Source organism: Procambarus clarkii, chromosome 44 (genome assembly GCF_040958095.1).
Source record: "Procambarus clarkii isolate CNS0578487 chromosome 44, FALCON_Pclarkii_2.0, whole genome shotgun sequence".
NCBI classification, from domain to species: Eukaryota; Metazoa; Arthropoda; class Malacostraca; order Decapoda; family Cambaridae; genus Procambarus; species Procambarus clarkii.
Genome location: NC_091193.1, coordinates 2498145 through 2522612, shown reverse-complemented (window position 1 = coordinate 2522612; position 24468 = coordinate 2498145).

Sequence of the window (24468 nt, the reverse complement as noted above, 5' to 3'; positions counted from 1 at the left end):
ATTCGTTTATACCAATATTTCGATAATACTTCATGTTTTCTCACGATATGTGATTTGGCCTTCAAATCTCACAATTTCGCATATTTTCCATTTTGTTGAAAGTTTTCTTGCATTTTGTTTTGTACTAAAAATCATGCAATTTAAACGTCAATATTTTGACGTTTATCATCCCCTTTTCCTTTATGTGTTTTAAAGAAAATATCATCGAATTAGGCAATATTTTGCCGTTTTTCCACGTTTTTGAGAATTTTCAGTTTATTGTTATTAATTCATTATATATACGATAAAAATGATGGAACAGATAATTGATAAGAAATTAACATTAAATACTTCATTTTCAATCAACTATTTGTTTCTCGTTCAAATACTGAGTAAGATATTGAAAAGGGGTAAAGTTCTGTTTTTATTGCATATATCGACGTTTCAGTCGGATAAGAGCTGTTTTACGTGTACATCTTCCATCGGTAATATAAACGGAAAATCAGGAACATTTTAGTTAATTTTAATGAAAACACATTGATTTTTATCATTTGTATTAAAACAACATTGTCATATGTCTTTTCTTGGATCTAAATAAAACGAAACCTCGCTCTATGATTTGAAGCTAAAATCCTCAAATTTGGAAATATAGTGACTTTTTTCACGTTTTTCATGTAGTGTGATTTTACGTAAATATATTCGTTTTTACCAATATTTCGATACTATTTCATATTTCATGTAGTATCACGATATGTGATTTGGCCTTCAAATATCAGAATTTCGCATAATATTGCATTTTAAGCAAGTTTTCTTGCATTTTGTTTCGTACTAAAAATCATCGAATTTAGCAATATTTTGACTTTTATCATCCCCTTTTCCTTTATGTGATATAAACAAAATATAATCGAATTAGACAATATTTTGCCGTTTTTTCCACGTTTTTGTTCCACAATTCGACCCTTGAGCCATATCTTGGAGGCAAATTCTGGCTCTCTGCACGTAATCGCAGTTTGAAATTACGACTTTTTATACCGAAAATATGCCAATTACTGACAGCGGCGATGGGTCACATTTTGCCTAAACCCCACTGCAGTTTTCAAAATATCCCCAAAATCCCAAATTCGACGCTAGAGCCATATTTTGGAGCCAAATTCTTGCTCTCTGCACGTATTCGCAGTGTGAAATTACGACTTTTTATACCGAAAAAATGCAAATTTCTGAGAGCAGCGATGGGTCACATTTTGCCCAAACAGCCACTGCAGTTATAAAAAATTATCCCAAACATCCCAAATTTCACCCTTGACCCATATTTTGGAGCCAAATTCTTGCTCTCTGCACGTATTCGTAGTTTGAAATAACGACTTTTTATACCGAAAATATGCAAATTACTGAGATAGGTTTGGGATATTTTGGGATACCCTATCAACCAGGTATCAACCAGGCAATGGATAATATTTTGCCCAAACCCTCTCTGCAGTTTTCAAAATATCCCAAAAATCCCAAATTCGACGCTTGAGCAATATTTCTGAGACAAATTCTGGCTCTCTGCACGTATTCGCCGTTTAAAATTTCGAATTTTTATACCGAAAAAATGCCAATTACTGAGAGCAGCGATGGATCACATTTTGCCCAAGCAGCCCCTGCAGTTTTCAAAATATCCCAAACATCCCAAACTCGACGCTTGATCAATATTTTGGAGCCAAATTCTCGCTCTCTGCACCTATTCGCAGTTTGAAATTACGACTTTTTATACCGAAAATATGCCAATTACTGAGAGAGGCGATGGGTCACATTTTGCCCTAATCCCCCCCTGTAGTTTTCAAAATATCCCAATCATCCTAAATTTGACCCTTGAGTCTTATTTTGGAGCCAAATTCTCGCTCTCTGAACGTATTTGCAGTTTGAACTTTCGACTTTTATAGGGAATAAATGCCAATTTCTGAGCAGCGATGGGTCACATTTTGCCCAAACAGCCCCTGCAGTTTTCAAAATATCCCAAACATCCCAAATTCGACCCTTGAGCCATTTTTTGGAGCCAAATTCTGGCTCTCTGCACGTATTCGCAGTTTGAAATTATGACTTTTTATACCGAAAAAATGCAAATTTCTGAGAGCAGCGATGGGTCACATTTGGCCCAAACAACCCCTGCAGTTTTAAAAATTATCCCAAACATCTCAAATTTCACCTTTGAGCCATATTTTGGAGCCAAATTCGGGCTCTCTGCACGTATTCGCAGTTTGAAATTACGACATTTTATACCGAAAATATGCAAATTACTGAGATAGGCAATGGATCACATTTTGCCCAAACCCTCTCTGCAGTTTTTAAAATAACCCAACCATCCCAAATTCGACGCTTGAGCAATATTTTTGAGCCAAATTCTCGCTCTCTGCATGTATTCGCAGTTTGAAACTACGACTTTTATACCGAAATTTGCCAATTACTGTGAGTGGCGATGGGTCACATTTTGCCCAAACCCCCCTGCAGTTTTTAAAATATCCCAAACATCCCAAATTCGACTCTTGAGCCATATTTTGAAGCAAATTTCTATCTCTCTGCACGTATTCGCAGTTTGAATTTACGATTTTTTTTACCGAAAATATGTCAATTAATGAGAGCTGCGATAGGTCACATTTTGCCCATATCTCCCTGCAGTTTTTAAAATATCCTAAACATCCCAAATTCGACGCTTCAGTCATATTTTGGAGCCAAAGTCGGGCTCTCTGCACGTATTCGCAGTTTGAAATTACGTCATTTTATACCGAAAATATGCCAATTACTGAGAGCGGCGAAGAGTCACAAATTGCCCAAACCTCCCACACCAAGAGTGTGTGAAGTGGGCGATTACCCTCGTTGTGTCAACAACTCAATAGTCTCTCCTCTAAGTTACAATACAATGCGGTTTTCTCAAACAGGCCCATGTGCTTTTAGAAAAAACGGAAATTTAATGGCAAACATTTTCATACTAACCCAAAGTCAATCGAATAAGAATTGGATTTTATATGTTGTTTTTTAGATCGGCCGGCTATTTACGGCGCGGGCGCGGAACCCGTTGGCCGAGTTGGCCCTATATATACGGTCCGGTTGCATCAAAGTGTTTTAAAATAGTGAGTATGATATTGATTAGGAGAGATTTTCTGTTGTTATTGCATATTTCGACATTTCTGCCGAATTAAAGCGGTTTTACGAGTACACGAAAATTCAGGAACATTTTAGGTAATTCTAAAGAAAACACATTGATTTTTATCATTTGAATTGGAAACAACGTTTTCATATGCCTTTTTAATGATCAAAATAATACGCAACCTCCCTCTATGAATTTATGTAAAAATTCTTGAATTTGGTATTGTAGTGACTTTTTTCACGTTTTGCATGTAGAGTGATTTTAGGTAAAAATGTTCCAATTTACTAATATTTTGGTACTACTTCATGTTGTTCCACTATATGTTATTTGGCCTACAAATCTCAGAGTTTCACATAATATTGCGTTTTAAGCAAGTTTTCTTGCATTGTGCATTGTACATAAAATCATCGAATTTAGCAATATTTTGAGGTTTTTCATCGTTGTTTCCTTTATGAAATTTCATCCAAATATCAACGATTTAGGCCATATATGGTCGTTTTTCCCCGTTTTCAAGCATTTTCGGTTTATTGTCATTAATTCATTAAATTTACGATAAATATGATGCAAACACGTAATGAATTGCAAATTACCCTTAAATATTTGATTTTCAATCAACTATTTGTACCTCGTTAAAATAGTGAGTATGATATTGATTAGGAGATATTTTCTGTTTTTATTGTATATTTCGACGTTTCAGCCGGATTAAAGCGGTTTTACGAGTACCTCTTCTTTCGGTAATATAAACGGAAATTCAGGAACATTTTAGGTAATTCTAAAGAAAGCACATTGATTTTTATCATTTGAATTGGAAACAATGTTTCCATATGCCTTTTTAATGATCAAAATAATTCGCAACCTCGCTCTATGATTTGATGTAAAAATCCTCAAATTTTGTATTATAGTGACTTTCTTCACGTTTCCATGTAGAGTGAATATAGGTAAAAATGTTCGAATATATTGATAGTTTGATACTACTTCATTTTGTCTCTCTATTTGTGATTTGGACTACAAATATCAGAGTTTCACATAATATTGCGTTTTTAAGCAAGTTTTCTTGCATTGTGCTTTGAATATAAAATCATCGAATTTACCAATACTTTGAGGTTTTTCATCGTTGTTTCTTTCAAAAAATTTCATCCATACATCAACGATTTTGACAATATTTGGCCGTTTTTCCGCGTTTTCAATCATTTTCTTTTTTTTTGCCATTAATTCAATAAATTTACGATATATATGATTCAAACACGTAAATAGTTGCAAATTTACCTTAAATACAAGTTTTTCAATCAACTATTTGTACCTCGTTAAAATAGTGAGTTAGGTATTGATTAGGAGTGAAATTCTGTTTTATTGCATATTTCTACGTTTCAGCCGGATTAAAGCGGTTTTACGAGTACCTCTTCCTACAGTAGTATATACGGAAATTCAGGAACATTTTAGGTAATTCTAATGAAAACACATTGATTTTTATCATTTGAATTGGAAACAACGTTTTCATGTCTTTATAATGATCAAAATAATACGCAACCTCTTTTTTTGATTTGATGTAAAAATCGTCGAATTTGGTATTATAGTGACTTTTTCACGTTTTTCATGTGGAGTAATTTTAGGTAAAAATGTTCGAATTTACTTATATTTTGATACTACTTCATCTTGTCTCGCGATATGTAATATAGCCTACAAATCACAGAATTTCACATAATATTGCGTTTTTTAACAAGTTTTTATGCATTGTGCTTTGTACTTAATATCATCGAATTTAGCAATATTTTGTGGTTTCTCATCCTTGTTTCCTTTATGAATTTTAAACCAAATATCAACGATTTAGGCAATATTTTCCAATCAATTTTCGAAAATATGCCAATTACTGAGAGCGGCGATAGATCACATTTTGCCCAAACCATCCCTGCAGTTTTAAAAATATCTCAAACATCCCAAATTCGACCCTTGAGCCTCATTTTGGAGCCAAATTATGGCTCTCTGCATGTATTCGCAGTTTGAAACTACGAATTTTTATACCGAAAAAAGGCCAATTACTGAGAGCGGCGATGGTCAACATTTTGCTAACCCCCCCCCCCCCTGCAGTTTGCAAAATATCCAAAACATCCCAAATTCGACCCTTGAACCATATTATGGAGCCAAATTTTGGGTTTCTGCACGTATTCGCAATTTGAAATTACGACATTTTATACCGAAATAATGCCAATTACTGAAAGCAGCGATGAATCACATTTTGCCCAAACCCTTCTTGCAGTTTTCAAAATATCCCAAACATCCCAAACTCTACGCTTAAGCTATATTTTGGAGCCAAATTTGGGCTCTCTGTACGTATTCGCCGGTTTAAATTACGACTTTTATACTGAAAATAAGCCAATTGCTGAAAGCGGCGATGGATCACATTTTCTCCAAACTCTCCCTGCAGTTATCAAAATATCCCAAACATCCTAAATTGGACGCTTGAGCCATATTTTGGTGCCAAATTCTGGCTCTCTGCACATATTCGCAGTTTGAAATTACGACTTTTTATACCGAAAATATGTCAATTACTGAGACCGGCGATAGGTCACCTTTTGTTCAAACCCCTCCTTCAGTTTTTAAATATCTCAAACATCCCAAATTCGACCCTTGAGCCTTATTTTCGAGCCAAATTCTGGCTCTCTGCATGTATTCGCAGTTTGAAACTACGACATTTTATACCGAAAAAATGCCAATTATTGAAAGCGGCAATGGATCAAATTTTGCCCAAACCCTCCCTGCAGTGTTCAAAATATCCCAAACATCCCATATCCGACGCTGGAGCTATATTTAGGAGCCAAATTCTGGCTCTCTACACGTATTCGCAGTTTGAAATTACGACGTTTTATACTGAAAATATGCTAATTACTAAGAGCGGCGATGGGTCACATTTTGCCCAAACCCCCTCTGCAGTTTTCAAAATATCCCAAACGTCCCAATTCTGACGCTTGAACTATATTTAGGAGCCAAATTCTGGCTTTTTGCACGTATTCGCAGTATGAAATTACGAATTTTTATACCGAAAATATGCCAATTACTGAAAGCAGCGATGGATCACATTTAGCCTAAACCCTCCTTGCATTTTTAAAAATATCCAAAACATCCCAAATTCGACGCTTGAGTCATATTTTGGAGCCAAATTCTCGCACTCTGCAAGTATTCGCAGTTTGAAATTAGGACTTTTTATATCGAAAATATGCCAATTACAGAGAGCGGCGATGGGTCACAATTTGCCCAAACCCCCGTGCAGTTTTCAAAATATCCCAAACATCCCAAATTCGACCCCTGAGCCATATTTTGGAGCCAAATTGTGGCGTTCTGCACGTATTCGCAGTTTGAAATTACGACTTTTATACCGAAAATATGTCAATTACTGAGAGCTGCGATAGGTCACATTTTGCCGATACCCCCCCTCCCCCCATGCAGTTTTTAAAATATCACAAACATCCCAAATTCGACGCTTGAGTCATATTTTGGAGCCAAACTCGGGCTCTGTGCACGTATTCGAAGTTTGAAATTACGTCTTTTTATACCGAAAATATGCCAATTACTGAGAGCGGCGAAGAGTCACAAATTGCCCAAACCCCCACACCAAGAGTGTGTGAAGTGGGCGATTAACCTCGTTGTGTCAACAACTCAATAGTCTCTCCTCTAAGTTACAATACAATGCTGTTTTCTCAAACAGGCCCATGTGCTTTTAGAGAAAACGGAAATTTAATGGCAAACATTTTCATACTAACCCCAAGTCAATCGAATAAGAATTGGATTTTATATGTTGTTTTTTAGCTCGGCCGGCTATTTACGGCGCGGGCGCGGAACCCGTTGGCCGAGTTGGCCATATATATACGGTCCGGTTACATCAAAGTGTTTTAAAATAGTGAGTATGATATTGATTAGGAGAGATTTTCTGTTGTTATTGCATATTTCGACATTTCAGCCGAATTAAAGCGGTTTTACGAGTACACGAAAATTCAGGAACATTTTAGGTAATTCTAAAGAAAACACATTGATTTTATTATTTGAATTGGAAACAACGTTTTCATATGTCTTTTTAATGATCAAAATAATACGCAACCTCGTTTTTTGATTTGATGTAAAAATCGTTGAATTTGGTATTATAGTGACTTTTTCACGTTTTTCATGTAGAGTAATTTTAGGTAAAAATGTTCGAATTTACTTATATTTTGATACTACTTCATCGTGTCTCGTGATATAGATCACATTTTGCCCAAACCATCCCTGCAGTTTTTAAAATATCCCAAACATCCGAACTCGACGCTTGAGTCATAGTTTGGAGCCAAATTCTGGCTCTCTGTACGAATTCGCCGATTTAAATTACGACTTTTTATACTGAAATAAGCCAATTACTGAAAGCGGCGATGGATCATATTTTGCCTAAACCCTCCTTGCAGTTTTCAAAATATCTCAAACATCCCAAATTGGACGCTTGAGCCATATTTTGGGGCCAAATTCAAGCTCTCTGCACATATCCGCTGTTTGAAATTACGACTTTTTATACCGAAAACATGTCAATTACTGATAGCGGTGATAGGTCACATTTTGCCCGAACCCCCTCTGCAGTTTTCAAAATATCTCAAACATCCCAAATTCAACCCTTGAGCCATATTTTGGAGCCAAATTTTGGCTATCTGCACTAATTTGCAGTTTGAAATTATAATTTTTATACGGAAAATATGCCAATTACTGAGACCGGCGATAGGTCACCTTTTGTTCAAACCCCTCCTGCAGTTTTTAAATATCTCAAACATCCCAAATTCGACCCTTGAGCCTTATTTTGGAGCCAAATTCTGGCTCTCTGCATGTATTCGCAGTTTGAAATTACGACGTTTTATACTGAAAATATGCTAATTACTAAGAGCGGCGACGGGTCACATTTTGCCCGAACCCCCTCTGCAGTTTTCAAAATATCCCAAACGTCCCAATTCTGACGCTTGAACTATATTTAGGAGCCAAATTCTGGATTTTTGCACTTATTCGCAGTTGGAAATTACGAATTTTTATACCGAAAATATGCCAATTACTGAAAGCAGCGATGGATCACATTTAGCCCAAACCCTCCTTGCATTTTTAAAAATATCCAAAACATCCCAAATTCGACGCTTGAGTCATATTTTGGAGCCAAATTCTCGCTCTCTGCAAGAATTCGCAGTTTGAAATTACGATATTTTATACTGAAAATATGCGATTTAAAGAGAGCGGCGATGGGTTATATTTTGCCCAAACCCTCCCTGCAGTTTTCAAAATATCCCAAACATCCCAAATTCGACCCTTGAGCCATATTTTGGAGCCAAATTCTGGCTTTCTGCACGTATTCGAATTTTGAAATTACGACGTTTTATACCGAAAATATGCAAATTACTGAAAGCGTCGATGAATCAAATTTTGCCCAAACCCTCCCCACAGCTTTCATAATATCCCAAACATCCCAAATTCGACTTTTGAGCCATATTTTGGAGCCAAATTCTGCTCTCTGCACGTATTCGCAGTTTGGAATTATGATTTTTAAAAAGAAAATATGCCAATTACAGAGAGCGGCGATGGGTCACAATTTGCCCAAACCCCCGCACAGTTTTCAAAATATCCTAAACATCCCAAATTCGACCCTTGAGCCATATTTTGGAGACAAAATTTGGCTTTCTGCACGTATTCACAGTTTGAAATTACTACTTTTTATACCGAAATATGCCAATTACTGTAAGCAGCGATGGATCACATTTTGCCCAAACCCTCCCTGCAGTTTTCACAATATCCCAAACATCCCAAGTTCGAAGCTTGAGCCATATTTGGGAGCCAAATTCTGGCGCTCAGCACGTATTCGCAGTTTGACATTACGAATTTTTATACCAAAATACGCCAATTACTGACAACGGCGATGGGTCACATTTTGCCCAAACCCCCCCTGCAGTTTTCAAAATATCCAAAACATACCAAATTCGACCCTTGAGCCATATTTTGTAGCCAAATTCTTGCTCTCTGCACGTATTCGCAGTTTTAAATTACGACTTTTTATACTGAAAATATGCTAATATTTTGACTTGCTGCACGTATTCGCAGTTTGAAATTTCGAAGTTTTATTCCGAAAATATGCCAACTACTGAAAGCGTCGATGAATCACATTTTGCCCAACCCCTCCCTGCAGCTTTCAAAATATCCCAAAAGTCACAAATTCGACCCTTGAGTCATAATTTGGAGCAAAATTCGGGCTCTCTGCACGTACTCGCTGTTTGAAATTACGACATAATATTCCGAAAATACGCCAATTACTAAGAACAGCGATGGGTCACATTTTGCCCAAACCCTCCCTGCAGTTTTCAAAATATCCCAAACATCCCAAATTCGATCCCTGACCCATATTTTGGAGCCAAATTCTGGCTCTTTGCCTGTATTCGCAGTTTGAAATTACGATTTTTATACTGAAAATATGCTAATTACTGAGAGCAGCGATGGGTCACATTTTGCCCAAACCCCCTCTGCAGTTTTCAAAATTTCCCAAACACCCCAAATTCGACCCTTGAGCCATATTTTTTAGCAAATTCTGGCTCTCTGCACGTATTCGCAATTTCAAATTACGACTTTTTATACCGAAAATATGCCAATTACTGAGAGCGGCAATGGGTCACATTATGGCTCTGGCTCTCTGCACGTATTTGCAGTTTGAAATTACGAATTTATATACTGAAAATGTGCCAATTACTGTAAGCAGCGATAGATCACATTTTGCCCAAACCCTCCCTGCAGTTTTCAAAATATCCCAAACATCCCAAACTCGACCCTTGAGCCATATTTTGGAGCCAAATTCTGGCTCTCTGCATGTATTCACAGTTTGAAACTATGACGTTTTATACCGAAAATATGCCAATTACTGAAAGCGGCGATGGATCACATTTTGCCCAAGCCCCCCCTGCAGTTCTCAAAATATCCTAAACATCCCAAATTCGACCTTTGAGCCTCATTTTGGAGCCAAATTCTGGCTCTCTGCACGTATTTGCAATATGAAATTACGATTTTTATACCGAAAATATGCCAATTAATGAATGCAGCGATGGATCACATTTAGCCCAAAACCTCCTTGTATTTTCAAAATATCCAAAACATCCCAAGTTCGACGCTTGAGTCATAATTTGGAGCCAAATTCTCGATCTCTGCAAGTATTCGCAGTTTGAAATTACGACATTTTATACTGAAAATATGCCAATTTAAAGAGAGCGGCGATGGGTCGTATTTTGCCCAAACCCTCCCTGCAGTTTTCAAAATATCCCAAACATCCCAAATTCGACCCTTGAGGTATATTTTGGAGCCAAATTTTTACATCAAATCAAAAAACGAAGTTGCGTATTATTTTAATCATTAAAAAGACATATGAAAACGTTGTTTCCAATTCAAATGATAAAAATCAATGTGTTTTCATTAGAATTACCTAAAATGTTCCTGAATTTCGTATATATTACTGTTTTAATAGGTACTCGTAAAACCGCTTTAATCCGGCTGAAACGTCAAAATATACAATAAAAAGATAAAATCTCTCCTAATCAATATCTTACTCACTATTTTAACGAGGTACAAATAGTTGATTGAAAATCAAATATTTAAGGGTAATTTGCAATTCATTACGTGTTTGCATCATGTTTATCGCAAATTTAATGAATTAATGACAATAAACCGAAAATGCTTGAAAACGTGGAAAAACGACCAAATATTGCCTAAATCGTTGATATTTGGATGAAATTTCATAAAGGAAACAACGATGAAAAACCTCAAAGTTTTGCAAAATTCGATGATTTTATGTACAAAGCACAATGCAAGAAAACTTGCTTAAAAACGCAATATTATGTGAAATTCTGAGATTTGTAGGCCTAATCACATATAGTGGGACAACATGAGGTAGTACCAAAATATTAGTAAATTGGAACATTTTTACCTAAAATCACTCTACATGAAAAACGTGAAAAAAGTCACTAAAATACCAAATTCAAGGATTTTTACATAAATTCATAGAGGGAGGTTGCGTATTATTTTGATCATTAAAAAGGCATATGAAAACGTTGTTTCCAATTCAAATGATAAAAATCAATGTGTTTTCTTTAGAATTACCTAAAATGTTCCTGAATTTTCGTGTAGTCGTAAAACCGCTTTAATTCGGCAGAAATGTCGACATATGCAATAACAACAGAAAATCTCTCCTAATCAATATCATACTCACTATTTTAAAACACTTTGATGTAACCGGACCGTATATATATGGCCAACTCGGCCAACGGGTTCCGCGCCTGCGCCGTAAATAGCCGGCCGAGCTAAAACATATAAACAACAACAACATATAAAACCCAATTCTTATTCGATTGACTTGGGGTTAGTATGAAAATGTTTGCCATTAAATTTTCGTTTTCTCTAAAAGCACATGGGCCTGTTTGAGAAAACAGCATTGTATTGTAACTTAGAGGAGAGACTATTGAGTTGTTGACACAACGAGGGTAATCGCCCACTTCACACACTCTTGGTGTGGGGGGTTTGGGCAATTTGTGACTCTTCGCTGCTCTCAGTAATTGGCATATTTTCGGTATAAAATGACGTAATTTCAAACCGCGAATACGTGCAGAGAGCCCGAATTTGGCTCCAAATTATTGTGGGTCGAATTTGGGATGTTTGGGATATTGTGAAAACTGTAGGGAGGGGTTGGGCAAAATGTGATCCATCGCCGCTCTCAGTAATTGGCGTATTTTCGGTATAAAAAGTCCTAATTTTAAACTGTAAATACGTGCAGAGAGCCATAATTTGGCTCCAAAATATGGCTCAAGCTTCGATTTTGGGATGTTTGGGATATTTTGAAAACTGCAGAGAGTGTTTGGGAAAAATATGATCCATCATTGCTTTCAGTAATTGGCATATTTTCGGTATAAAAAGTCGTAATTTCACACTGCGAATACGTGCAGAGAGCAAGAATTAGGCTCCAAAATATGGCTCAAGCGTCGAATTTGGGATTTTTGGGATATTTTGAAAACTGCAGTGGGGTTTAGGCAAAATGTGAAACATCGCCGCTGTCAGTAATTGGCATATTTTCGGTATAAAAAGTCGTAATTTCAAACTGCGATTACGTGCTGAGAGCCAGAATTTGTCTCCAAGATATGACTCAAGGGTCGAATTGTGGAACAAAAACGTGGAAAAACGGCAAAATATTGTCTAATTCGATTATATTTTGTTTATATCACATAAAGGAAAAGGGGATGATAAAAGTCAAAATATTGCTAAATTCGATGATTTTTTAGTACGAAACAAAATGCAAGAAAACTTGCTTAAAATGCAATATTATGCGAAAATCTGATATTTGAAGGCCAAATCACGTATCGTGATACTACATGAAATAGTATCGAAATATTGGTAAAAACGAATATATTTACGTAAAATCACACTACATGAAAAACGTGAAAAAAAGTCACTATATTACCAAATTTGAGGATTTTAACTTCAAATCATAAAGCGAGGTTTCGTTTTATTTAGATCCAAGAAAAGACATATGACAATGTTGTTTTCAATACAAATGCTAAAAATCAATGTGTTTTCATTAAAACTAACTAAAATGTTCCTGATTTTCCGTTTATATTACCGATGGAAGATGTATTACCGATCGAATTTGTGATGTTTGGGATATTTTGAAAACTGCAGGGTGGGGGGGGGGTTTGGTCAAAATGTGACCCATCGCTGCTCTCAGTAATTGGCATATTATCGGTATAAATTTCGTAATTTCAAACTGCGAATTCGTACAGAGAGCCAGAATTTGGCTCCAAAATATGGCTCAAGCGTAAAATTTGGGATGTTTGGGATATTTTGAAAACTGCAGGGGGGTTTGGCCAAAATGTAACCCATCGCCGCTCTCAGTAATTGGCATATTTTCGGTATAAAATTTATAATTTCAAACTGCGAATATGTGCAGAGAGCCAGAATTTGGCTATAAAATATGGCTCAAGGGTCGAATTTGTGATGTTTGGGATATTTTGAAAACTGCGGGGGGTGTTTGATCAAAATGTGACCCATCGTTGCTCTCAGTAATTGGCATATTTTCGGTGTAAAAAGTTATAATTTCAAACTGCGAATACGTGCAGAGAGCCAGAATTTGGCTCCAAAATCTGTCTCAAGTGTCGAATTTGGGATGTTTGGGATATTTTGAAAACTGCAGGGAGGGTTTGGGCAAAATGTGATTCTTCGACGCTTTCAGTAATTGGCATATTTTCGGTATAAAAATCTTAATTTCAAACTGCGAATAGGAGCAGAAGCCAGAATTTGGCTCCAAAATATGGCTCAAGCGTCGAATTTGGGAAGTTTGGGATATTTTGAAAACTGCAGGGAGGGGATGGGTCAAAATGTGATCCATCGCCGCTTTCAGTAATTGGCATATTTTCGGTATAAAAATTCGTAATTTCAAACTGCGAATACGAGCAGAAAGCCAGAAATTGGCTCCAAAATGTCGCTTAAGGGTCGAATTTGGGATGTTTGGAATATTTTGAAAACTGCAGGGAGGGTTTTGGGCAAAATGTGATCCATCGTTGATTTCAGTAATTGGCATATTTTCGGTTTAAAAAGTCGTAATTTCAAACTGCGAATACGTGTAGAGAGCCAGAATTTGGCTCCAGAATATAGCTCAATGCTCGGATTTGGGATGTTTGGGATGTTTTGAAAACTGCTGGAAGGGTTTGGGCAACATGTGATCCATCGCCGCTATAAGTAATTGGCATATTTTCGGTATAAAAATTCGAAATTTCAAACTGCGAATACGTGCAGAGAGCCAGAATTTGGTTCCAAAATATGGCTCAAGTGTCGAATTTGTGACGTTTGGGATATTTTGAAAACTGCAGGGAGGGTTTGGGCAACATGTGATCCATCGCCGCTATAAGTAATTGGCATATTTTCGGTATAAAACGTCGTAATTTCAAACTGCGAATACGTGTAGAGAGCCAGAATTTGACTCCAAAATATGGCTCAACGATCGAATTTGGAATGTTTGGGATATTTTGAAAACTGCAGTAAGGGTTTGGGCAAAATGTGATCCATCGTTACTTTCATTAATTGGCATATTTTCGGTACAAAAAGTCGTAATTTCAAACTGCGAATGCGTGCAGAAGGCCAGAATTTTCCTCCCAAATTTGGCTCAAGCGTTGAATTTGGGATGTTTGGGATATTTTGAAAACTGCAGGGAGGGTTTGGGCAAAATGTAACCCATTGTATCTCTCAGTAATTGGCATATTTTCGGTATAAAAAGTCGTAATTTCAAACTGCGAATACGTGCAGAGAGCCAGAATTTGACTCCAAAGTATGGCTCAAGGGTCGAATTTGGGATATTTGGTATATTTTGAAAACAGCAGAGGGTAGGATTTGGGCAAAATGTGACCCCATCGCCGCTCTCAGTAATAGGCGTATTTTCGATATACAAAATTGTAATTTAAAACGATGAATACGTGCTGAGAGCTAGAATTTGCCTCTAAAATATGGTTCAAGCGTCGAATTTGGAATGTTTGGGATATTTTGATAACTGCAGGGGGTAGGGTTTGGGCAAAATGAGATCAATCGCCACTTTCAGTATTTGGCTTATTTTCGGTATAAAAATCGTAATTTCAAACTGCAAATACGTGCAGAGAGCCAGAATTTGGCTCCAAAATAAGGCTCCAGGGTCAAATTTGCTATGTTTGGGATATTTTGAAAACTGCAGGGGTGTTTGGGCAAAATGTGACTCATCGCTGCTCTCAGTTATTGGCATATTTTCGGTATAAAAAGTCTTAATTTCACACTACTAATACGTGCAGAGAGCCTGAATTTGGCTCCAAAATATTGCTCAAGCGTCGAATTTGGGATGTTTGTGATGTTTTGAAAACTGCGGTGGGGGGGGGGGGGCAAAATTTGACCCATCGAAGCTCGCAGTAATTGGCATATTTTCGGTATAAAAAGTCGTAATTTATACAGCGAATATGTGCAGAGATCCAGAATTTGGCTCCAAAATAAGGCTCAAGCGTTGAATTTGGGATGGTTGGGATATTTTGAAAACTGCAGGGAAGGTTTAGGCAAAATGTGATCATTCGCTACTTTCAGTAATTGGCATATTTTCGGTATAAAAAGCAGTAATTTTAAACTCCAAATACGTGCAGAGAGCCAGAATGTGGCTCCAAAATATGGCTTAAGGGTTAAATTTGGAATGTTTAGGATATTTTGAAAACTGAAGGGGGGGGGGGGGGTTTGGGCAAAATGTGACTCATCGTCGCTCTCAGTAATTGTCATATTTTCGGTATAAAAAGTCGTAATTTCACACTACTAACTCGAATGCTTGTTCTGATATTTACCCTAAATGAGTGGAATATTAGGGAAGTCAAGATGGAAGCACCCTTGGGAATGAGTGATCACAGTGTATTGAACTTTGAGTACCTGGTAGAGCTCGGAATTATCCCCCCCCCCCGAAAAAGAACTAGGAAACAAAAGGCTGGCATACCGAAAGGGAAATTATGAGGAGATGAGAAGCTTCCTAAGGGAAATACCTTGGGACACAGTCCTCAGAGCTAAGTCTGTACAAGATATGATGAACTATGTCACCCAAAAGTGTCAGGAGGCAGTAAGCAGATACATCCCGGCCCAAAAGGAAAATCCGAGAAACAAAAGAAGAATCCATGGTATAATAGGGCATGTATGGAAGCAAAGAAACTGAACAAAAGGGCATGGAGGAACTTCCGGAATAACAGAACACCAGAGAGCAGAGAGAGATTCCAGAGAACCATCAATGAGTATGTCAGGGTGAGAAGAGAAGCAGAGAAAAGTTATGAAAATGATATAGCAAACAAAGCCAAGACCGAACCAAAGCTACTCCACAGTTACATCAGACGGAAAACAACAGTGAAAGAACAGGTAGTGAAATTTAGAACATGCGAGGACAGGTATACAGAGAATGACATAGAGGTGTGTGATGAACTCAACAAGAGGTTCCAAGAGGTCTTCACAACAGAACAAGGTGAGGTCACTGTGCTAGGGGAAAGGGACGTAAACCAGGCGGCCTTGGAAGAGTTTGAAATTACGAGAGAGGAGGGTCAAGAGGCACCTGCTGGATCTGGATGTTAGAAAGGCTCTTGGTCCAGACGGGATCTCGCCATGGGTACTGAAAGAGTGTGCAGAGGCACTTTGCTTGCCACTCTCCATAGTGTATAGTAGGTCACAGGAGACGGGAGACCTACCAGAAATATGGAAGATGGAGAATGTGGTCCCAACATACAAAAAGGGCGACAGGCAAGAGGCACTGAACTACAGGCCAGTATCCTTGACTTGTATACCATGCAAGGTGATGGAGAAGATCGTGAGAAAAATCCTGGTAACACATCTGGAGAGAATGGACTTCGTGACAAATCGACAACATGGGTTCAGGGATGGTAAATCTTGCCTGACGCTTTTAATAGATTTCTATGACCAGGTGACACAGATTAAGCAAGAAAGAGAGGGCTGGGCGGACTGCATTTTCTTGGATTGTCGGAAAGCCTTTGACACAGTACCGCATAAGAGGCTGGTACATAAGCTGGAGAGACAGGCAGGTGTAGCTGGTAAGGTGCTCCAGTGGATAAGGGAGTACCTAAGCAATAGGAAGCAGAGAATTACGGTGAGGGGTGAGACCTCTGATTGGCGTGAAGTCACCAGTGGAGTCCCACAGAGCTCTGTACTCGGTCCTATCTTGTTTCTGATATATGTAAATGATCTCCCGGAGGGTATAGATTCATTTCTCTCAATGTTTGCGGACGATGCCAAAATTATGAGAAGGATTAAGACAGAAGAGGACTGTTTGAGGCTTCACGAAGACCTAGACAAACTGAAGGAATGGTCGAACAAGTGGTTGTTAGAGTTCAACCCAACCAAATGTAATGTAATGAAGATAGGTGTAGGGAGCAGGAGGCCAAATACAAGGTATCATCTGGGAGAGGAAATCCTTCAGGAGTCAGAGAAAGAAAAAGACTTGGGAGTTGATATCACGCCAGACTTGTCTCCTGCAGCACATATCAAGAGGATAACATCAGCGTCATATGCCAGGCTGGCCAACATACGAACGGCCTTTAGAAACTTGTGTAAAGAATCATTCAGAACTTTATATACCACATATGTCAGGCCAATTCTGGAGTATGCAGCCCCAGCATGGTGTCCATATCTAGTCAAGGATAAGACTAAACTGGAAAAGGTTCAAAGATTTGCCACCAGACTAGTACCCGAGCTGAGAGGTATGAGCTACGAGGAGAGACTGCGGGAATTGAACCTCACTTCGCTGGAAGACAGAAGAGTTAGGGGGGATATGATCACTACATTCAAGATTCTCAAGGTCATTGATAGGGTAGATAAAGACAGGCTATTTAACACAAGGGGCACACGCACAAGGGAACACAGGTGGAAACTGAGCGCCCAAATGAGCCACAGAGATATTAGAAAGAACTTTTTTAGTGTCAGAGTGGTAGACAAATGGAATGCATTAGGAAGTGATGTGGTGGAGGCTGACTCCATACACAGTTTCAAGTGTAGATATGATAGAGCCCAATAGGCTCAGTAATCTGTACACCTGTTGATTGACGGTTGAGAGGCGGGACCAAAGAGCCAGAGCTCAACCCCCGCAAACACAACTAGGTGAGCACAACTAGGTGAGTACACACACATACACACATAGAATGCATTAGGAAGTGAATGGAATGCATTAGAAAGTGATGTAGTGGAGGCTGATTCCATACACAGTTTCAAGTGTAGATATGATAGAGCCCAATAGGCTCAAGAATCTGTACATCTGTTGATTGACGGTTGAGAGGCGGGACCAAAGAGCCAGAGCTCAACCCCCGCAAACACATCTAGGTGAGTACAACTAGGTGAGTACACACACACACACACACACACACACACACACACACACACACACACACACACACACACACACACACACACACACACACACACACACACACACACACACACACACACACACACACACACACACACACACACACACGCACACACACACACACACACACACACACACACACACACACACACACACACACACACACACACACACACACACACACACACACACACACACACACATTTTCGATTTCAAATAATTTCAAATAAATTTCAAATAAAATTTGAATAAAATTAAATTTCAATAAAATTGGATTTCAAATAAAACAAGTGAACTTGGAGAACAGCTTCTGTGGCTAGCAGGAACGGATCCAGGCTACTAATCATGGGAGACTTCAACCATGGAAAGATAGATTGGGGGAACAGAGACCCACATGGAGGCCCAGACACATGGAGAGCTAAGCTGCTGGATGTGGCAACAAGAAACTTTCTAAGTCAACACGTCAAGGGACCGACAAGAAAGAGAGGAGAGGATGAACCAGCCTTGCTTGATCTGATATTTACCCTAAATGAGTCGGATATAAGGGAAGTTAAGTTGGAAGCCCCTTGGGAATGAGTGATCATAGTGTATTGAGCTTTGAGTACCTGGTTGAGCTAGGAATTATCACCCCCAAAAAAGAACTGGGAAACAAAGGGCTGGCGTACCGAAAGGGAAACTACGAGGAGATGAATAAATTCTTATGGGATATACATTGGGACACAGAACTCGGAACCAAGTCTGTACAAGACATGATGGACTATGTCACCCAAAAATGTCAGGAGGCTGTAAGCAGGTTTGTCCCAGCCCAACAGGAAAAAACAGAGAAGCAAAGGAAGAATCCGTGGTTTAATAGGGAATGTATGAAAGCAAAGGAGCTGAACAAAAGGGCATGGAGGAACTTCCGTAATAACAGAACACCAGAAAGCAGAGAGAGATACCAGAGAACCAGGAACGAGTATGTTAGTGTGAGAAGAGCAGCTGAGAAAAGGTATGAAAATGATATAGCTAATAAAGCCAAGACCGAACCAAAGCTACTACACAGTCACATCAGGAGGAAGACAACAGTGAAGGAACAGGTGATGAAACTTAGGGTGGGCGAGGACAGGTACACAGAGAATGACAAGGAGGTGTGTGAAGAACTCAACAAAAGGTTCCAGGAGGTCTTTACAATAGAACAGGGAGAAGTCACGGTGCTAGGAGAGGTGGCAGCAAACCAGGTGACCATGGCAAGGTTCGAAATTACAAGAGGCCAAGAAGGCAATTACAAGAGGCAAATTACAAGAGGCCAAGAGGTCAAGAAGCACCTATTGGAGCTGGATGTGAGAAAAGCTGTTGGGCCGAATGGAATCTCACCATGGGTATTCAAAGAGTGTGCAGGAGCATTTAGCTTGCCACTCTCCATAGTGTATAGTAGGTCACTGGAAACGGGAGACCTACCAGAAGTATGGAAGACTGCTAATGTAGTACCAATATTTAAAAAGGGTGACAGACAAGAGGCACTGAACTACAGGCCAGTGTCCTTAACTTGTATACCATGCAAGGTGATGGAGAAGATTGTGAGAAAAAACCTAGTAACACATCTGGAGAGAAGAGACTTCGTGACAACCCATCAACATGGGTTCAGGGAGGGTAAATCTTGCCTTACAGGTTTGATAGAATTCTATGATCAGGTGACAAAGATTAAGCAAGAAAGAGAAGGATGGGCGGACTGCATTTTTTTGGACTGTCGGAAAGCCTTTGACACAGTACCCCATAAAAGGTTGATGCATAAGCTAGAGAAACAGGCAGGAGTAACTGGTAGGGCGCTCCAGTGGATAAGGGAGTACCTAAGCAATAGAAAGCAGAGAGTTATAGTGAAGGGTGAGACCTCAGAATGGCGGGAAGTCACCAGTGGAGTCCCACAGGGCTCTGTGCTTGGACCTATCCTGTTTCTGATATACGTAAATGATCTCCCAGAGGGTATAGACTCATTCCTCTCAATGTTTGCTGACGACGCCAAAATTATGAGAAGGATTAAGACAGAGGAGGACAGCTTGAGGCTTCAAGAAGACCTGGACAAGCTGCAGGAATGGTCGAACAATTGGATGTTAGAGTTTAACCCAAGCAAATGTAATGTAATGAAGATAGGAGTAGGAAGCAGGAGACCAGATACAAGGTATCACTTGGGAGATGAAATACTTCAAGAGTCAGAGAGAGAGAAAGACCTGGGGGTTGATATCACGCCAGACCTGTCCCCTGAAGCTCATATCAAGAGGATAACATCAGCAGCATATGCCAGGTTGGCTAACATAAGAACGGCCTTTAGAAACTTGTGTAAGGAATCTTTCAGAACATTATATACCACATATGTCAGACCAATCCTGGAGTATGCGGCTCCAGCATGGAGTCCATATCTAGTCAAGCATAAGACTAAACTGGAAAAGGTTCAAAGGTTTGCCACCAGACTAGTACCCGAGCTGAGAGGTATGAGCTACGAGGAGAGACTACGGGAATTGAACCTCACTTCGTTGGAAGACAGAAGAGTTAGGGGGGACATGATCACCACATTCAAGATTCTCAAGGGAATCGACAGGGTTGATAAAGATAGGCTATTTAACACAAGGGGCACACGCACTAGGGGACACGGGTGGAAACTGAGTGCCCAAATGAGCCACAGAGATATTAGAAAGAACTTTTTTAGTGTGAGAGTGGTTGTCAAATGGAATGCATTAGGAAGCAATGTGGTGGAGGCTGACTCCATACACAGTTTCAAGTGTAGATATGATAGAGCCCAATAGGCTCAGGAACCTGTACACCTGATGAATGACGGTTGAGAGGCGGGACCAAAGAGCCAGAGCTCAACCCCAGCAAGCACAACTAGGTGATTACACACACACACACACACACACACACACACACACACACACACACACACACACACACACACACACACACACACACACACACACACACACTCGCCATCCCCTCCCTCTCTCCCACCTCCTCCCCCCTTCAATACACACTCAGACACACCTACCTCCCTCCCCCCCCTCCCCCTCTCTCTGTCTTCCCCCCCCCCTCTCTCTCTCTCTCTCTCTCTCTCTCTCTCTCTCTCTCTCTCTCTCTCTCTCTCTCTCTCTCTCTCTCTCTCTCTCTCTCTCTCTCTCTCTCTCTCTCTCTCTCTCTCTCTCTCTCTCTCTCTCTCTCTCTCTCTCTCTCTCTCTCCCTCTCTCTCTCTCTCTCTCTCTCTCTCTCTCTCTCTCTCTCTCTCTCTCTCTCTCTCTCTCTCTCTCTCTCTCTCTCTCTCTCTCTCTCTCTCTCTCTCTCTCTCTCTCTCTCTCTCTCTCTCTCTCTCTCTCTCTCTCTCTCTCTCTCTCTCTCTCTCTCTCTCTCTCTCTCTCTCTCTCTCTCTCTCTCTCTCTCTCTCTTTCGGGCAAAACATGGAAGGGACACGAACTCGGGCTTACGTACGCAGGATGTCAATCGCGGCTGGAACAAATTCAGAGGAAGGGGTGGAACAGGAAGCCTGGATGAAGGGAGTATTCCAGCAAATGTGGGATGAATTCAGTGAAGGACTGAGGGTAATGAGGGAGACAGTAGCCAACCTGCTGGATGAACTAAGGGCAGCAAAGGAGGAGATAAGAAGCCTGAAGGAGACTTCTCCACAATACCAGACATAAACCGTGCCTCAGGGAGACAGGAATGCTACGGTGGAGGGGACCTCTACACCTCAGCTCTCATTTGCTGAAATACTTAAAACGAGCCCTGAAGCTAGGTCTGCAGTTAAGGAAGTTGCCATGGAAGTGGCTTCCTCTCAGGAAGCGGCTAGATGTACTAGCCGGCTGATAGAGAGAAATAGAGCAGTAGTAGTAGCAGGCATTAAAGAGCAAACAGGGGCCAGACCAAAGGAGCGGAGAGACAAGGACATGATTAAAGAGATCCTTAAAGAGGTAAGGATGGAGGGAGCTGAGCAAAATGTTGAAAAGGTTTTCAGGCTTGGAAAGTACAACAAGGACAGAGACCGAATGATAAAGGTGGTTTTCATGAGCGAAATCGCGAAAGAGGAACTATTAGAAAGGAAGTGCTGTCTAGTAGGTGTAGAGAAGTTCAAAAGAGTATTCTTGCAGAGGGATATGACAAGGGAAGAGAGAATGCAGGCAGCAGACGCGAGGAAGGAGCGCAGGGAGAGAGAAAGGAATCAGGGAGCCACACCCACGATCCTTACAATCCCAGAGGGGAATGGGGAACCCTCCTCAAACAGTGCATTAGCCACAGGGAGTGCGGCACCACCCCCACATTCCACCCAACAGACACCCTACCTGCCCCAACCCCTGTCAGCCCCCCACTAAGTACCCACCTAAGGCACCCTCCCCCCACCCACCCCTCTCCTCCCACTCACCCCCCCTCCTCACACTCCCCCCTCCCCCCAGGACCTCCCTTCTCCCCCATCCCACAAGCCTGCCATTCTCCCCCACCCCCTAAGCTCCCCACTCTCCCCCACCCCACCTAAGCCTTCCCCTCTCCACCACTCCCCAAAACCCTCCCCTCTTCCTCAACCACCTCAGCCTTCCCTTTCCCCCCACGCCCCCCAAGCCCTCCCCACTTTATTGCCCCCCAAACCCCCCCCTTTCTCCCCCATCCCCCCACCCCCCCCAACCCTCCCCCTCTCACCCACCCCCCAACCCTCTCCCCCTCACCCACTCCCCCTACCCTCCCCCCCTCACCCACTCCCCCTACCCTCCCCCTCCCCCCTACCCCCCCAAGCCCTTCCTCCTCCACCAGTCTCCCCATACCAGATCCTCCCCGCTCCCGCTCACCCCAGACCCCACAGGTCCCCCCCCCCCCCCAGAGGAGAAGCAGAAGAGAGTTAGTTTCAGGGCAATGTACTCGAACATAGATGAGATCACAAGCAAGGCAAGTGAACTAAGAGAAAGAGCACAAGAAGTGAACCCAGATGTAATTGGACTCACTGAAACAAAACTCTCTGGAATCATAACGAATGCCGTGTTTCCCCAGGAGTACACAATAATAAGGAAAGAGAGGGAAGGTAGGGGAGGAGGAGGAGTGGCCCTACTCATGAGTAAGGAATGGAATTTTAAGGAGATGGCTATCCCGGACTGTGAGGGTTTCAGAGACTACATAGCAGGCACCATGACAATGGGAGGACCAAGGATAGTAGTAGCAGTAATATACAACCCTCCACCAAATGACAGAAGACCCAGTCAAGAGTACGAAAGCAACAACATGGCAGTTAACACTATAATTGAGAGGGCAGCCTCTTCTGCCTGTAGAAATAGATCCCACCTGCTCATCATGGGCGACTTCAATCACGGCAGGATTGATTGGGAGAACAAGGAACCGCATGGAGGCGAGGATACGTGGAGAGCCAAACTACTGGAGGTGGCGACTAGAAACTTCTTAACCCAGCATGTCAGTGAACCCACAAGGATGAGAGGAAATGACGAACCAGCGAGACTCGACCTGGTTTTCACCCTGAACGACTCTGACATAAGAGAAATCAGTTTTGAGGACCCAGTAGGAATGAGCGACCACAGTGTATTGGTGTTTGAGTACCTGATTGAAGAAGGGTTATTAAACTCGAGGAGGGATACCGAAACCAAAAGGTTAGCATACCGAAAGGGAAACTATGAGGAGATAAGAAAATGCCTAGCAGACATAGCATGGGAAACAGAGCTCAGGGAAAAGACGGCCCAAGATATGATGGAATACATCACGCAAAAATGCAAGGACGCAGCAAACAAGTTTGTCCCAGTCCAAAAGGAAAACAGTGAAATGAAGATGAGAAACCCATGGTTTAATCAGAGATGTAGGCTAGCTAAGCAGCAAAGTAAAAGGGCATGGAGAAACTATAGGAATAACAGGACACTGGAGAGCAGAGAAAGATGCCAGAATGCCAGGAATGAATATGTTAGGATGAGAAGAGAGGCAGAAAGACAATACGAAAATGACATCGCAAGCAAGGCAAAGATTCAGCCTAAATTGCTGCATAGCCACATTAGGAGAAAAACAACAGTAAAGGAACAGGTTATGAGATTAAGGATAGGGGCAGAAGGATTCACTACAAACGACAAGGAAGTGTGTGAGGAACTGAATAAGAAATTCCAAGAGGTTTTCACCTTAGAGCATGGAGAAATCCCAGAGATAAGAGAGGGAATAGCTAACCAGGAACCACTGGAAGAGTTTGAGATTACCAGCGGGGAAGTAAGGAAGTGTTTACTAGAATTGGATGTGACAAAGGCTATAGGCCCAGATGGAATCTCCCCTTGGATACTAAAGAAAGGAGCAGAAGAACTGTGCCTCCCGCTCTCCATGCTGTATAACAAATCACTGGCAAGAGGGGAACTGCCAGAAATTTGGAAAGCAGCTAACGTATTCCCGATATACAAGAAAGGGGATAGACAGGAGGCACTGAATTACAGACCAGTGTCCCTAACCTGCA